The sequence below is a fragment of the Marmota flaviventris genome, chromosome 17, assembly GCF_047511675.1.
Source record: "Marmota flaviventris isolate mMarFla1 chromosome 17, mMarFla1.hap1, whole genome shotgun sequence".
NCBI lineage: Eukaryota > Metazoa > Chordata > Mammalia > Rodentia > Sciuridae > Marmota > Marmota flaviventris.
In genome coordinates, this window is record NC_092514.1 from 42,469,990 (window position 1) to 42,488,674 (window position 18,685).

The 18,685-nt window shown below is 36.7% G+C and overlaps 1 protein-coding gene across 9 annotated transcripts in view; it reads left to right on the forward strand.

The window, feature by feature from the left end:
* The window catches only part of Bcas3 (BCAS3 microtubule associated cell migration factor), a 575,514-nt gene that overhangs the window by 397,000 nt on the left and 159,829 nt on the right, over positions 1–18,685 (forward strand). The window lies entirely within an intron of this gene.

Sequence of the window (18,685 nt, forward strand, 5' to 3'; positions counted from 1 at the left end):
AGGATTGTTTTAGCTATTCTGGGTCTTTTATTTTTCCAGATGAATTCTATGATTACTTTTTCTATTTCTATGAGGAATGTCTTTGGAATTTTGATCAGAATTGCATTAAATCTGTATAGTGCTTTTGGAAGTATGGTCATTTTGATAATATTAATTCTGCCTATCCAAGAGCAAGGTAGATCTTTCCATCTTCTAATTTGTCTTCACTAACTCACTTTTCATGGTCACTGTATTAATCAAGAAATTATACTCACACACACAAAGAAATCATACACAAAATATGGAAAGAACTCTAATAATTCAATAATGAGAAGACAGCTCGATTAAAAAGTGGACATTTGAGAAAAAGATGTACAATGGAAGAATATAAAATGTATGATTTCGCTCATGTGACATTCCAGAAAAAACAAAACTATAGAGATGCAGTGCAGATCAGTGATTGCCAAAGACCAAGAGTTGGGAGAAAGGGATTAACTTAACAGAGATGTAAGGGGAGTTTTTGGAGTGAGAGATATTCTGTATCTTAAGCCCAGTGCCTCAGGAGGCTGAGGCAGGAAGATCACAAGCTCTAGGCCAGCCTCAGCAGCTTAACAAGGCTCTGTGAAAAAAACAAAACAAAATAGGGGGAAGGAGGTTTAAATGAAGGTAAATTAAGGCCATTATAAAGGTAAGTAAAACAACAGTGACATAAACTCCAAGGCCCTGCATAAAACTAGTGCCTAATTTTTCAACTTAAAAATAATAAAAGTTGTATTTATTTGAATCAGTGGGTCTTTAGCTCAGCAAAATCTAGTATTGGGAAAGGCTATCTCCATACAAGGCAATAATAATTAAAATTTTTCTTTCTGCGAATTGCTAATGGGCTAATGGTTTAAAGACTTCTTATCCATATTCTACTATGTTCTTCTTTTCATGACCATGCTGTGACCTTTCAAAACAAAAGTTAGAGATCGGAAGTAACTGACTGACAATTACAGTGGTTGATACACTCCAGTTTAAATAGAAGTGTCCTCGGTTGAAATATGGTTCATTCATCGGTCAAACTGTCCTTATTTCCTTTAATTGAATTAAGATGGACAAATGAGAGATGTGTGCAAGACAGAAAAAAAATCCTTTCACAAATCACTGTTATCCTCCCTCCGAGTGTAAAACGAATCAATTAAAAGCATGTCAAAGCATCTTTTACTCTTGAGCAACTTTAGCACAGAAAACATTTTGTAAAAGCAGAAATTTGAGTGAAAAATTTGTCACCTTTTACAGTTAAATATAATTTAATATTATCTCTGAGAATTATGGATAGTTTATTTTGTATGTGCTTGTTTGGCCACAGATGATAACTTTGTGCAAAAAAAAAAAAAAAAAAAAAAACCCTTTACTTTTCATTTCGACTTCAAGTTCAAAAAACAAAATTATAAGAAAATGCACAATTCACAACTGTATATGAGCAATTTGCTTTTATCTGATTGTGTACTAAATAGTGTTCCTTGGGGAGAGGTGTTAAGATCAGGATAGAAGGTGAAATATGTGTTTTATTTTTCTGTTTAATCATCTGCTCTTTGAAAAAATACAGTGTCCTTTTTTTGAGTGCATTAAATTACTTATTGTATTGTAGCTTATTTATGGATTCATGCACATTCTATAAAATAGAATGTCAGGTTGGTTTTATTAAAATTAGTTACCTGTCCCTATATTTTTGCCTATATTTTCACTCACATACACACACAGGTTTATACTGCTTCACTCAGAACCTACTTTCTGTTTGTAATTCATCGCTTTCCATACTTGAATGTTTTTTCCTGCTGTCTAAATCTGGTCATAGATATGCTTACAAGTTGTTTTGTTTGTTCATTTGAATATTTTTCCAGAAATGTTGTATCAGTATACATTGGGGGTGGGGTAGGGCAAGTCTTATTTACTTAAACTTTCAAAAATATTGAAATGCTTTCAATTTCTACATGTTAACTTTTAGAGAGTCAACTCGCCAACACAAACCAACTCTAAGTTGTTTTTAATGTTATCAGGAACATCACGATAGACCCTTCGCTAAGAGATCTTAAGAACTCACTCAGAATGCTCTGAATGTCAGTCTGTAGAGTCTCCTATCTCTGAACTTTACGTCTGTGACATGTGTTCTCTGCTAGCTTTCTGGTATTTCTGTGAAACTCTTATCATTTGTCTTTTATTATAGACCGAACTGATAAAAGAGGGCCTGAATGTGAATCACAGATCACCAACACAGTAACCCTGGTTGTTTTCCCCTTGGTTTCGTAGTTCATTCTTTAACTAGTTAGCACTGAAAAGAATAATTTTTCCTTCTTCCCTCCATAATAAATTAATAGAATTTAAAAACAGGACAGGAAGCTATAATTATTGGCAAACATGTTTACGGTTATTTATTGATGATTTTGCTCATTGGCAGTATGAAGTGTGTGTCACTTGTCATTAGCAGTAATGCGGTAACAATTTCAGCACGTTATGTTCTCTTTTTATTTACTCTGGTGGCAACATGTTTCTGAAAAGGGCCACTGGCTGTGGGTCAAGAGGTCAGACTTTGAGGTTAAGAGTAGATGGGGTCATTTGCTATTAACCTAAGATGAGTAGCTAAGATTTGTGTTTTTTGTTGTTTTCTTTTTAACAGATTTCATCCTATTTCTGTAAAATGCCCAATTTTAGAAGAATTTCTCCTTTCTGATTTGTGTTCTATTTATTTATCATTAATGTTTTTCTTTCCTGTCTAGATCTTTTCCCAGCCCCTCTCCTAGTCCGTGAAGCACGCTTAACTTAATTTCTAAGATTTAAAAAAATTCCTCTTTAACCTCTACCTCCCAGTGTACAGAGGCAGCTAGTATTTTCTGTGCTTTTGAATTTTTGCAGACTCACCTCCTGCACACATTCACATACCAAATAACCAGTGCACAGCAGAGTTTTAGGTCTGCGATGATGAACACCCTCCGCCCCCAGACAGTCTCTCTCTCTCTCTCTCTCTCTCTCTATATATATATATATATATATATATATATATATTTCGTATATTCTTGCTATTAAGCAGTCCCCAAGTCTTTAAGTAGCAAGTTTTTTCTTGTCATTTTTTTCAACTTAAGGATCTATTGATGGTGCCCTGGTAGCTGAAACTGCTCCTCTCTCTGTACTCTGCAGCTAAAATGTCACTTGTTAGGATGTAGTTTCATCAGCTATGTCTGAAAGCTATCTAAATAGAAAGGGACTTCTTGTAACAAAGTGTTCTCTATCTAATTTACCCTCAAAAGAATTCCCACACAATGTCAATTCTGATTTAGACCACAAGCCTAAGAACTAAGTAGATTCTAGGTCCTTTATACCAAAGTTCTTTCTCTTAAATCTTGGCTCATTTGATTACTAAGAGATTCAGTGTTCATAATTTTGGTTTGGCTTAGTTTTATATTTTTTTTTTGTGGTATTAGGGATTGAACCCTAGGGTGCTCTGCTGTTGAACTGCATCCCCAGACCTTTTCACATTTTATTTTAAGATAGGGTTTCACTATATTGCAGAGGCCAATCTCAAATTTGTAATCCTCCTGCCTCAGCCTCCCAAGTCGCTGTAATTACAGGTGAACATCACCACACTTGATGAGACTGTGTATTTTAAAAAAATTATTGGTGATTCTTGCTCTCTACAACCTTAGTAGTAGGTCTAGCAGGTGAACAAGTGGACAACACATACAGTGAGTACAAGGTACAACAAGCAAGAGAAGGTCCTTAATGCAGAATTGTCAGAATGCAGTGTTGAGTTTAATTGGGTAAAATAAGGAGAGGAAATTAAAGTGTGTGTGTGTGTGTGGGGGGGGGGGGGGTTATTGTGTTGAGATTGAACCTAGGGAAGCACTCTACCCCCCAGGTATACCTTTAATCCCCATAAAAGATTTAAACCTATGATAAGCTATTAATCAGAAATTACCCAAATTTTAAAGTATATTATCCTGCAAAGAATAATACAGTTTAAAGGATGTAGTCTTTGTTATTAGGCTTTGTTGTGCTTGGAGTTGAGGAAGGTAGAGAATATTTACAGAAAGCTTTCTAGAGAAGTAGCACCCTGCATGAGGTCAGTAGCAATCCAGGTAGAGAAGAGATACATAAGTAAAATGAGAGAAGAAAGAAAACGCACAGAGTATTCACAGGACTCCAGATGTTGACTTTGCCATGATTTAAAGTCCTAGCAGGGAGTCCTAAGAGATGAATCCAAAGCAGTGTGTGCTTTAGCTAAGGAGCTTGGACTTCATCCTTGAAGGAATAGGGAAGTTTTAAACAGAAGAGTAGTGACATAGTCAGACTTGCATTTGAAATGCAATTTTGTAGCTGTAGAGAGAGCAGATTTGAAGAAAGGTCACCTGCAGTCAGGGATACCATGTAAAGGGCAGGGCTTAATGGAATTGAAATGAAAAGCAGTAAAAAATTGAGAAATATCTGAGTAAAAATTGTTAGATATAGTGATTGTGCATCAGACATCAGAAAATTGGGGAATTTAATATGAACCCCAGGTCTCTCTTTGCTAATTAAATAGAAAATATAAGAGAAGTTTACTCGGGAGTTTATTTTTAATCATGTTGACTTTGATGTACTAATATGACCACCAAGGGCAGGTCAGCCTGGCCCTATCCTAAAAACTGGGGAGTTAGCAACATATAACTATAGAAGATGAGAGGGAAAGTATGTGGTGAGACAGTGAGTCAAGGGCAACACACTGGAAATCAGCAAAATGTTACAGACCAGCAGAGGATGATTTGTTCAGAAGGAACTGTCAAAGAGGCAAGAACAGAACCCAAAAAGTACAGTGCCACTGGAAGTCATAGGGAAGTTGGTTCAGTCAGCAGTGTCATTAACTATATGTCAGGTATGGTGGCACGCACCTGTGTCCCAGCTACTTGGGGACTGAAGCAGAAGGATCACTTCAGTCCAGGAGTTTAAGACCAGCCTGGGCTACATAGTGAGACCTCATCTCTTAAAATTAAAAACATGTATGTATGTATACACATATTTTAACTTTTTAATTAAAATATATTCATATACTATTTTTTAATTTTAAGAGATGGATTTTTGCCATATATATATATATATATATATATATATATATATATATAGTCCTGAAAGATGAGGCCAGAAGTAGCCATTGGATTTAATAATGAGCAAGTCTCATAGAGGCCTTAGCAAGTTCAGTTTGCATATAGAAGTGAAGTGGAAAGCCACCTTACCATGAATTATGAAGTGAGTATAAATGACTACAGGTGTGGAAATGGACACATAATATGTCTCTTTATCATTTTCAAGAGAGGGTCTTTTATTTTTCATTCAAAAAACGTGAACATATTTGTTGTTCAAAGGGGATAAAATGCAGAAATGAGAGATGGATTAGAAATGGGAGAGATTGGATGCAGGAAATCCTGAGCAACCAGGGGGAGATTGGATTGGAGACCTTAAAAGGAGAGCTAGAATTTATGTAATAGGAAGAAATAGGTAAAGGTGGATGGGGACATATGTTGTTTTTTAAACAATCAGTAGAGATGTTAAGTTGATTGGCCTCAAGCTCATAGTATCTCCCTTCTCTTTCCTTCCATGCATGTAAGAGAATTATGTTCCCTATCCCTGCTAAATTTTACTGTTTACAAAGATTCATCTATTGGACTATGGCAGTAACATTTTATTACCATAACTATAAATGTGTGTGGAGTGTGTGTGTGTGTGTGTGTGTGTGTGTGTATGAGAGAGAGATTAGTAACATACTTCCAGGGATAACATTTTAGTATAGTTGTTTAGTTTTCTTGTGTATGTATTTGTTTATTTTTAAGTGACTATGTAGTATTCTGCTATTTATTTAACCTGACTCTTATTAATGATTATTTTATATGTTTCTTTGCTTTTGTTAGTGTTGCTGTTATTGGTTTGGTTTGGTTTTTCTTTTATAAATAATTTATTCCTTTTACATTTTGGCGCATTTATATTATTATTCCTTCAGAGTAAATTCCTCCTAGTAGAATGGCACCGGACCAATGGGTATGTGTTTTATTAGTGCTTTTGATGTCAGTTGCTAAAATTACTTTTAAAAAGTGTTGTCAGGTTTACACTCCCATATATAGTGTAAGAGAATGTTTTCTCTGTAGTCTCTTAACATGACTGTCATAATTCTTTTGTTTTTCATTGGTCTTTCTTTAGTGTGAAGTGCTTTACATGTCTTCTGATCACTTGACAGAATATATTTTCATTGTCTTTCGTTTATTACTTGAGTAAGATTGCAAGGAATTAATCATAATTAAATACATAAATATCATTTGAGTATTAGAAATATTCCTCATGGCTTCTCTATATAAGTATTTGTGAGGTAGAAATAATAAGGCCTTTTGTCTTGGTAAAAAAATCAAAAGATGAGTGACTTAGTGTTAAGAAGTTTGTGGAGGGGGCTGTAATTGTGGCTCAGTATTAGAGCACTTGCCTGGCATGTGTAAGGCCCTGGGTTCAATCCTTAGCACTGCATATAAATCTATAAGTAAAATAAAGATCCATTTACAACTAAAAAGTATTTAAAAAATTTAGAAGCCAAATAAAAGCTCAAAAACAGAATAAATATCTTCATGGACCAAAATGGACAGAAATACAAAGGGCTGAGAGGAAGTGACTATATGAGTTAGAGTCTGAAATATACAGCTCAAGCCCTTGGGAGTTCACCTTCTAAGTACTCCATTTAGAGTTACACAGTGTGTCTTCAAAATGACTCCAAAGAGCTGGGCATGGTGGCACATGTTTGTAATCCCAGTGAGTCAGGAGGCTGAGGCAGGATTGCAAGTTCAAAGCCAACCTCAGCAACTTAGTGAGGCCCTAACAACTCAATGAGTCCCTGTCTCAAAATAAAATATAAAAAGGGCTGGGGATGTGGCTCAGTAGTTGAGTGCTCTTGGGTTCAATCCCCAGTACCAAATAAAAATAATGATAATAATAATAACAACAACAACAACACTAAAGAAAGCTGATGCTAACTACTGCCAAGAACTATGGCCAAACTGCACCTATAGAGGTGGAAAAAGAAAGACAGGGCTGGGGTCGTGGCTCAGTGGTAGAATGCTTGCCTAGCATGTGTGAGGTACTGGGTTCGATTCTCAGCACCACATATATATAAATAAAGGTCCATCAATAACTAATAAAAATATTTTTTTAAAAAAAGAGAGAAAAAGGCAGCCTGAGGAGCTGAGCTATGGTGTGCCCTCTTTTCCTGGTCTGGACTTTCCCCAGTATTAATAAAGGATTGGCCCCCTCTAACTCTCTAACATAACAGATTCTGGACTGGATTCCCAGGGCTTCTTTCTCCACTAACTGCCAGACAGAGAGTGGTGTGCTTGTAGAGAAAGCAAAGAATTCAGTGTCACTCTCACTTAAGATGAGCTATGAATCAATTGTCACGATCCATAAAATAAAGTAATACATTAGTACCAAGAAAAGCAGACTACAAAACAAGTAGGATATGAAACCATTCAAATGAAAGGAAAATAATAAAACAAACTGAAAAAAAAACTTTATATTTAAGATCTTCAAAAGGATCAAGGAATAGCTTCATAAAACAAGAAATTATAAAACAAAACTAGCAGGAATGAAACAAGACAAGAACATATTTGGTTATTAGTTCACTAAGAAAAAAGTATAGATGTATAAAAATGTGAAATAGTAGTTTGAAAAAACATGGAGTTTAGAAATATCTATCTATCTATCTATATATATATATCTTCTAAGGAATCCAAAATAGTAACACAGAAGGAAATGATATTCACCTAATAATTACAAATTTTCCAAAATCGAAGAGATTAGCCCTCAGATTAAAAGCACCTTGAGTGTTGAGCATAATAAGTAAATTTTACCTATATACTTTGTAGTAAAATTGAAGCAATTTTTTTAAAGATAGCAGAGAGAAAGACATATTACCTACATAGGTATGAAACTTAGGTTGGTGATAGATTTGTCACTGGTGACAATGATGTCAAAAGATAATGGAATAATATACCAAAGTGAGGAGCAAAAATAATAGATTTACAGTTCTATACCCAGCTAAAATTATCATTCAGTACTTTTACACAGTGGCAAGAGTTATTTACTCTTGTTGAAAAAGAAAATATTTTTTTCTTTTACTTTATTCTTAAATGGAATCTAGCCATGTTGCTCAGGCTGGTCTCCAATTCCTAGACTCAAGCGACCTTCCTTCTTCAGTTTCTTGAATAGCTGGGACTATAGGCATGCTTACTGTACCCAGCTGAAAATCTTCACAGCGGGGTGTGGTGGCACACACCCATAATCTCAGCAGCTGCGGGTGCTGAGGCAGGAGAATCTTGAGTTCAAAGCCAGCCTCAGCAACTTAGACCCTGTCTCTAAAAAAAATATTTTTTAAAAGGTTGGGAATGTGGTTCAGTGTTTAAAGATCTCTGAGTTCAATCCCCAGTACCCTCCCCCACAAAAAGATGTACTTTACTGTAAGAATATGAATGTAAATAGAAAGAGTGATATGCAAGATACAAAATTATGTTGGTAATTAACTTTAAAGGCATAATAATAATAGATTAGCTTTACCTTTCATATTTAATTTACTAAATCTCAGACAATAATAACAAAGAAGATAAGGGGATGTTCCGTTGTAATTAAAACATATTCATGACAAATACTTAAATATTGAGTAACCTAGATTAATTTATAGTTAAAGTATAATACAGAAATTCAGTAGTAAGCCATTAATAGAATGACAAACTCTGGCTTCCAAACATACAGAGAAAAAGTTATTAGAGAAAACTTTCAGTGTAATAAAAACAGAAGAAAGATTATACAACATAAGAGAAATAATCCCCAGTATATTAATAATCCAACTTAAAGAATTATAGTACTGAATTTTTTTATATTCTGCTTTACAAGAAAAGTGAGCTGCAGATTGTGCCATTAACTTCTATCAATAGTAGGAAATTTTCAGTCAGATTTTGCTGCAAAAGCAACAAATGGTTTCATTTTCTTCTCCTCGTTATTACAAACACATTGAGTTAGAGAAAGAAAATATTGCCTTGTAAATTCACAGATTTGGGTCATTTATCAGAATTGATAGATGCTTCGAAGAGCTCATTAGTTAATTCTTCAAGTAGATGAAAGTTTCATTTCAAGTGAAGCTAACTGAAATTCTGAGCTGCCTTTGAAGCAATTCCAGAATTCAAACTTCATGGGGTCTCCAAGATAGAGTAAATATGTGATTCTGACATTCATAGCCTAAATTCTGAATTGTTTTTCAAAGACTGAAAATGTCTGTGAGGAAATATCACTTTCCATCCTCCAGCTCCCCTCTTTGTCAAGTATTCTATTCTGACCCAAGATGAGGCTCACAATTGGGGTGTGTGTGGATGTACTGAGGGTTGAACCCAGTGCCTCAAACAAGTTCTAGGCAAGTTCTCAACCAGTGAACTACATCCCAGACCTTTTATATTTTGAGACTGGGTCTCATTAAGTTGCCCAGGGTGGCTTTGAACTTTGTGACCCTCTTGCCTCAGCCTCCTGAGTAGCTGGATTACAGACATGCGCCATTGCTCCAGACTGGGGTTCACACTGCCATGTGTAGCTAATGGCACTCTCCACCTGCCATAGCCAGTCAGCTTGTAGGCTTGGGGGCAGGGATGGAGAGAGCTAATCCAGCTGCCTTTTTGACTCTCAGAATCTATTGCAATAATTAAATGACACTGCAAATTTTCAAATATTCCAAATCTCCAGGTTAGGTAGATAAATCACTTTAAGCATTAATAATCGATTTAGTCTTAATTGTTTCTTCATTATTCACATATGCCATTTGTACTTGTAACCAAAAAGACTTGGTAGAATATATGAAACTTGTAAAAATATGTTATATGTTCTCTTATTTTCTTTTTATAGCAAATAAAATATAGGATGTCCAGGGTAAATCATTCTTAATAAAATATTTATTATACTTTTCCCTCCTGTTAATGTGGGTTCCCTCCTCTCAATTGTACACTCTTTCAAACTCTTTCCTAATTCATTGTGACTATAGTTATCCACAAATTAAACATAGATTTATTCTGATTGGTAATGAGCATAGAAATGAGCTAGTTAATGGTTATCCTTAGGGATGATCGTAGGCTGATTTTTTTTTTCTCTGTTAATGTATAAATACCTAAATTTTTCTTTAGGGATACTGATATCAGAAGCATGTATACATAGTTTTAAAACTGCTCAGGAGGATTTCAGAGTTCAAAGCCAGCCTCAGCAGCTTAGCGAGGCCCTAAGCAACTTAGAGAAACCCTGACTCTAATAAAATATATGAAAAGGTTGGGGATGTGACTCAGTGGCTAAGTGCCCCTGGGTTCAATCCCCAATACAAAAAAACCCTGCAAATGCAACTTCTTTTTACCTCTTTTCTCACTTATAGAAACAACAGTTGCCTCTGCCGCTCTATCTAGAGAACTCTTCAGGTTTATACACGTGCAAGTCTTATTTGTTGCTCTGACTCGAACTGAAATCAGTGTAGTCTGAACTACCAAAGAGAAGTTATTCCATAACATAGTGAATCTCAGAATTTATTTTTTCAACTGATACTTCCAGCTCTGGATTCTGTGACATTTGCCCAAAGGGAAACACCGGTCCCTTGGATTGCACTGTGCATCCATTGTCTGCACTGTCACAGGAATAGCGCGTAAAGCTGTTTGCATAGCGTGCTAACTCTATCAGGGTCAGTTCCAGTCTGTGGCTGCTAAAAATGAAAACCATGCCCCAACCGGGACAAGAGCAGGGTCAACAGCTGGCAAAGGATATGGCAATCATTTATATAAATATGCTTTCTCAAGCCCACAAAAACAAAAAACCCCAACCCAACAGCTGGGAAGGGTTGGAAGTAGCCCCAAGGCTGGTTAGTCCCCTTCCAGATGGGGAGGTTAGACTGGGGCTAGCCAGACTGCTCCACATAGACTTCCGATTCGCATTAGAAATGAAAAGAGGAGAGGAAAGGGAAAAGGAAGAAAGGCTACAAGCATGACTGCTCTGTTTTTCACCTAACTTAATCAAATAAGTGAAGACTTTCCGAGACGGAAGGCTTGCATTTATCGGTATTCACGCTCCGTTTTTTCTGTTTATCATAGTGTCTAATACACTTCTTAACTGCTTAAACAGAAAGCATATATGCTCTAAAGTATAGTTTATATATAATGTCATGGTTATTTGTAGACAGATTGAAGAACCAATCTCAGATTTATGTCCTGTTTACATCTTCCAAACACTTATGTCGAACATTCAATGCTGGAGAAGATAATAATTGTGGTGTTGGCTTCCTCCCAGAATTTTATCCAAAGGATAGGGTTCGTTTTTGTAATTTGATTTACTTTATAATACATCGTTATTGTACATCTAATATATCCAACAGAATAACGAATACCATTTTTCTGGGTTCATCTTAAGGTTGCATACCATGAGGCAAAGCATTATTTTTGTAACCTGTTGATGCTACAAAAGGCAAAGGTGGAGAGACTGTGACTTTCAAACTTCCAGAGTTCGTTCCATAGTGAAATAAAAGACACCACCGTGATGATGAAGAATTTGTTCTCATTATCCAGAAATGGGCAGTCTCTTCCTAATAAATGAGAGCTCTGCTGAAGCCAAATTGAATGGCGAGCACTTTCCTTCTCTCCAGGCTTATATTTATGTAAGGGAAAGCTTATATAATGAATTCACTTATAGGTGTAGGATGAGCTCACGATATCAGAATCCATAAAGAGACATAGATTAGGGTCTGATGCCAAAATTGAGATGTTGTCTTAGAGAATTGCTGATCTGACATGGAAGTTAAATAATGTATTTTCCTTCTTGTAATGATCTGCCTGAAACAAACATTTTACCTTTATTCACAGAATGTCAAAGCTAGATGGAACTGTAGTGATCAACTCAGATACCTGCTCTCATCTTAGTGCCAGAGTAGTGGCAATCAGAAAGGTAGAATGTGTAGCTAGAGGATGATGTGGACCCCAAATCAGGTATTCCTCTTCTAACTATATACAGAGGGCCATGTGCTGAGGACAGAAGACCAACCAAACCAAACTGTATAAAGAGCTCAGGACTCTGAATGATCAAATCTGTCTGCTGATCTGGGATATATCAGATGTACTATGCAATTGTATTTACTTCCCACTTCGTTCTGTGGCTCTGTGGAATTAAAGCAAGTTTTGCTTAAGTATCAACATTTTATTAGAAATTCTGATCATTTCTAAATTATGTTTCGATCAGATATTTCCATGGATATGTAATAAGAGGAGTGTGTGAGGTGTTGACTCTGAGAGTCTATCTCCTTTCTATGTGTAGTCCTAGATTTTAACCTTTTGCAGTAGGCAAAAAAACCAGATTTGGATCCACTGAGACTGGCGAATATGAGTACCCAGTGGATGCTTGCTGAAGTGCAATTAAAATAAAGTGCAGGAGGGGCTGGGGCTGGGGCTCAGTGGTAGAGCGCTCACCTAGTGGGTTTGATCCTCAGCACCACATAAAAATAAAATAAAGGTATTATGTCCACCTACAACTAAAAAGTAAATATAAAAAAAATAAAGTGCAAGAAATACAGACTTTGAAGTCATTTACTCATTTAAATATTTTCTTCTATGATAGCTATAACTATATAATGGTTATTGTATACCAAAAACTTTTAGGGGTGGAGGTGCTTGTTATTACCTCAATTTGTACAGTAGGTAGATAATTTTTCAGGAGAGTAAGAGTAGGCAGAGGTGTTTCTGTCTAGATGTCATTTTTCTTCCTGCAATCTTCTATTCTGTTACCTGGCCCTATTTTAGTTTGTATGCATTTACTTTTACTTAATCTATTCCGTTTTAATGCATTGTTCAGTTTGTCTCAGATACTTTCTTAGCATTTATCTACAAACTTTAAGTGTAAAAATAAGACAGAGGCTTAAATGTGTGCTCAGAATTTAAGAACTAGTTATTTAATTTCCTGATTCTTAGAGTCCAAAAGTTCCTTAGATTGATGCAGATTGAACACTTAAACCTGGGAGTGTGGCTCAGTGATAGAGCTCTTGCCTAGTAGGCACAAGACCCCAAGTTCAATCTGCTACATGATGTTGCGGGTGGGGATGAGAATCCTGATTGACGCAGATTGGCATAACATAGAAGTTTGAAAGGTGTATATTTCTAAAGCTTTTAACATAATGATACTTAGAAATCACTGACACTTCCCTGAAGCCTAATGTCTTTAGAATATATCTGCAAGCTCCCAACTTATGTTTCTTGACCTTTCCTAGTCTATAATCCATTTCTGGTCTTGCTGGGATATACCAGGAAGCTGTTTCTTCCTTACATTTCTTATCCCTTTTTTCAGTCTATCTTTATCATACACAACCACAAATGCCTATATTTGTGTCTATTCCATTGTATACAACATATATGCTGCCAGCCTACCTTATTCTATCCCCTGCACACTGGCACAGCTCTGAGGGCTTCCCTGGCAGACACTGGAAGAACAGAGGTAGGAACCGCACATGTGGTTTTACATAATGACAACTTAACATCATAGCGGCTGCAACTTCTCTCCCTTAGTTTAAAGGTAAATAGTATCTATCTCAACCAAATTTAAGGTTTGATGGATACCATCCTTTAGGAGTGTGATTATCTAATAACATTTTTGTGATTCATTGTGATTATCTAATAACATTTTTTCCCCAATTTATGGCCTGACTGAACCTTGTGAAAGGTATAGAACAGTATATATAATGAACAAATCAAAAGAAATACCTTCGGTGTAGACAAATGTTAATTTTAAACAGTGAACTGGAAGGGTAATGAATTATTAACACTATAGTTTCTTTCTCAAACAACAGTGATAGCTTGATTTTGATAGGACCCCTATGATCTTTGTAAGTGTATTCATGCCAGTAATGTTGTTCTCCGCATTAGATTCTATCTCTGTCTCCTTTCATAAGCCCTGCAAAGTTACTTTGCTTAAAACTACCTGAAAACATCTTTCTAGATACCCACCTTACTTCAGGACCCTGGGGTCATAACCTTTTAACCTTACAGGTTATAGGTCCCTTGCTTTTTGATCTTTCTTGGTTCCTTGGTTTTTGCCTACTTCCTCCTCAACATTCAAGCCTTGTTAAATGAGGAAATTGGAAACACCAATTTAGGATGAGATAAGTTAACTTCTCTTCAAGAATAATGCAAAAAGATGATTTTAAACGGAAACATGCTTGGCAAAAATTGAGCAAATCTAACTTCAGCATCCTGTCTAAGCCAGTTTGTAGTTAAGCCCCTCGTTTCTTATCAAACAAAGCAAACAAACAAAAAAAAAACTTAGAATATATTGTTGACTTAATGAATAACATTTTTATTTAAGTCCTAGGTAGCTTGTTTGGGACATTAGAGGGAGTCAAAGTAGTCTAAGTGTATGAGATGAGAAGTAGATTAATAAAAGTGGTTGTTTAGCCCATTGTTCTTGCTATACTGGCCAGAATATCACGCTGTTTGATAGTAGTACAACTAAGACCCACATGCCACCTACTCTTGACAGACCATCATCACATTTGTCATTTTACAGCATAGCAACTTAAAGGCAGTGAGATTGTTGTCCTCATTTCATAGTGGACAAGCCTGAGTTTCAGAAAAAGTCCTGACTCGCCCAAGGTTGTATAGTAAATGAGTGGCAGAGCTTGTATGGAGTGTTAGCCTCCCAGGTCCTGTCCTTCTCAGTCTCTCAGCCATTCTTGTTGGAGAAGTTTTACTTAGAACTGGAACAGATTTCTTTTGATTCTCAACCAGGGTGGTGGTAAGGTAGCCTCAATTGTTTAGCCAACTGGCTTGTTTGTTATATTAATGTCTTATTGCTATTTTCCTGCATCTGTTTCAGCCATTATTTGTATTTTGTTTCTTTGCCATCCCCATAGAGCTAGGTACAGTTCACTGTCTTGAGTTTAATAACCAAGTACAGAAATGCCAAATACAATGGGTAAATGCACTTTTTTGATAGAATACCTTTCTTCTCTTTTCCTGCCTCAGCCAAAAATTTCCATCAGAAGTTAAAAACAAAAATACTTCTCATAGTAAACCCAGATTAGGAACAGAGTCATTTTTAGCAGGACAGGTGTTTATCTTTAATTCTTACTCAGCAAGTACTGTTTACCCATCTACCAGACAGAGCGAAAGAGGACATATGGTTAAAAAATGACAGGTCATCACTCAGTTGTCTTTTAGTTGCATTGAAATTATGAGTTCTTGCTTTTAGAAAACATTAAGATAATGTTTAAATAAATATATTTAAACCCAAATACAAAATCAGATGACAGCAGTGTTTCTTCTCAAATGTAGACTACCTGACATTTGCAAGTACCCACGAGAAGCAAGGTCAGGGTGAGGTGTAGCAAGGTCAGGATGAGGTGGCTTCCTAATGCTAATCATACTTGCATCCCATATCAATCACCCACTCATCTGACTCACAGGAACACTGAAGTGTGTGTATGTGTATGTTTGTTCTGACTTTGTTTAGCTTTTATATGGCTTGCCAGCTGAATAAAGGGGCAAAGAATGAAATGTGGAAACCATCCATTGCCACTGCAGAAGTGTTCCAAGAGGAATTCCTGAGCCAGGAACATGAGCTGTGAGCAACATGTTTAAAAAGCTTAATAGTCAAAGTTTGAGTCATGTCCATTTATTTTAAGGGGTACACTCTCTTCTTTGAGACATAAAGCAGTCCTTTTGACTTACGCTGTAACAAATGTGGTGCAAAAAGAGGTGAGAGACTTGAAGCCCTAGTGTTTGCTTAGCTTGTGAGAATGGTGTTGCCTCCCTTGGGAAATGCATTCCATGTTCATCTGAAAACATCTATGAATCTTATTTTTATGTTTTTTCCATCACTAGGGATTGAACCCAGGGTCTTACACAATGAACTATACCCCCAGCCCTATTTTTTATTTTTTGAGGCTGGGTCTTGTTAAGTTGCCGAGGTTGGCCTTGAACTTGCTCAGCCTCCAGACTACCTTAGCTTACAGGCATGCACCACCATGCCTGGCTCAAATCCGTGGAGTTTTAAAGAAAGTCCTCTGTATACTCTCCAATGAGCCGTGGGGGTGGGGGATGTATGGAAATAGAAGCTAACAGTTTTTACTACTTTTTATGTCCAGATGCCATTGCACATACTTTGAGAAGTATCACATTTAGTTCTATCAACAATCTGAGTAGTTGGTGATTCTTATTCCCATTTTGCAGATATGAAAACTGATAGTATCTGAAGTGGTTTTCCGGTTTAACACAAGTAATAAAGTGGGGTCAGGATTTTATCCCAGATCTGGTTTCAAAACCCATGCTTTTCTCAACTGCCTTGAGGCATTACTCAAAGCATCCATTAGCACTCTCAACAACAGTCTTCTTTCTCTCTTCTCTCTCTCTTTCTTTCTTTCCTTCACTCTCTTTCTTTCTTTCTTTTTATCTCCCTAATTTTTAAAAACCATTTAACTTTTTAATTGACAAGTTTACTTTCCTTCTGAGCTCTCTTGGTTTTTCTATAGGAGCTATCTGGGCTAATTACTCCATTAGTGGTGCCGTTGGGCCCAAAATCTTGTTTGATCTCCCAATAGACCAAGTTAATTTTTTATAAAGAAAAACTGAGAAGTATATGGCATTACCATTACCCTGCCATTGTCACAAGAGTGTGAGAGATGAGCTAAGAGTGTGTCTGACTCAGTGCCAACCCTGAAAATCAACTCAAAGCACATCATATTGCCCTCTGATGGTCTTAGTAGTCAAAAAGAAAAAAATAAATGCACCAGAAGCAGAAATAAAGCCTCAACAGCTCCTTTACAACAGTGAAGATCACCCTGTATGCCTATCCTGTTTCGTTTTGGGTGATCAAGTACTGAACTTTCTCTAAACAGTTTTATAGTTACAGAGTCAGCATTCTGCCTAAAGCAGCCTCCCTCTGTTGTGAATTAGGATTAATATTCAATTCTACATGATTGCTGGAGGAGTTTATTTGCTAATGCCTGTACTTAATACCCACTTTTTTTTGGTGGGGGGACAGCTCCTAAAAGAACAGGGTGTTTCTGCTCACGATTTCAAGATGGCCTTTCCTTCCTTTGGTCTTTTCTTCCTTTCTTCCTGTGTCCATCTTTGTCTCTGCTCTTTATGGTCAATGGATACATATTTTTGTCTGCTCTGTTCTTTTTATATAATATTTGAGGCTTTTACATTTAGTTCACTATTTTTTGAAAATAATATTCCAAATATATTTCAAATATTCCAGGTTTGGATTTGTCTTTTTTTCACCTATCACCATTCTTCTCACTGTAAGCGAATTAATTATTCTTCATATATGCCTTCATTTGCAGAGTAACATTCTCTGTGTGGGCAGACTGAGTTTGTTGCAGAAAAAAAACATAAAATTTTTTTTTAAGATTTTTTTTTTAGATGGACACAATATCTTTATTTATTTTATTTATTTTTATGTGGTGGAGAGGATTGAACCTAGTGCTTCACATGCACGAGGCAAGCGCTCTACCACTGAGCTATAACCCCAGATCCTTGAGTATGCAATTTTTTTAAAAATCATTTTTAGAGCATAAAGAAGATTGATTCAGGGCTGGGGTTGTAAGCTCAGTTGTAGCACTTGCCTAGCACATGTGAGGCACTGAGTTTGATCCTCAGCAACACATAAAAATAAATAAATAAAATAAAGGTATTGTGTCCATTAAAAAGAAGAAGACGACGACGAAGAATGATTCAGAGAACTAAATGTTAGTCCTGACAGGAAGAACATTCTGCCTGGAGTAGTTGAAACAAGTCTTTCAAAGTGCATCCTCCCTTGTCTCTCCCTTAGTAGTTCCATTACTGCTTTGTTTTTGTCTTCCTGACTTCTGGGGGACAAGCGGGGCACAAAGGGGACAGTATATGAAGAACTTAACAGTTTGCACAACACCATTTCTATAAAATCAGGACGAGGAGTTAAAAGAAATGTCATTGGCTAGGTAGGGAGAATAGTGATGAAGTGGGACTTGAAAAGATATCTTAAAGTTCATGGAAACTTCCAGCTACATATTTGCCCTCTGCTCATCTTCGTAAACTTTTTTTTTCCCCCCAGGTTGAGTGTGATTCTTTCTTCCCAGCTGGAACTTTCAGCCTAGTCCCTAGGACCAAAGGCCCAATCAGTGTCACTCTGCCAAGAATGTTTTTCAGTGTCCTGGTCTCCTCACCATGGCACTCAGTGGGGACCAGTCAGCACTGCCTTGTGGCTCAAAGCTAATTAATCGCCTAACCTTCAGAGCTCTGAAGTGACAAAGGGGAAAGGGCAAAGAATGGAACCAAGAGATGGCTCAAAATGGGGTTCAAGCTGTGAAGCCTTGCCTGGCCCCCTTCTTTCACAGCTGGGGTTTTGGCAGCATGTCCCTTGGGCCGCTCAGCATGGTGACCCGAGCTGCTGTGATTTACTAACTGTTTTACAAACATTTCCTCACTCTGGGAGGTTTGATATACTCTTCATCCTCCTCAGTTCAACAGAGTAACTCCTCTCTGAGCCAAACCTGCCTCTGTTTACAACTTTTCCGGAAATTTTCACAGAGGGGGGGAAGGCCCTCCCTCCTTTTTCAGTGTTTTATTTTTAAGTCAACACTTTCCTCAAGTTTATTTGTGCTAAACCAAATTCTCCTACAAGGTAT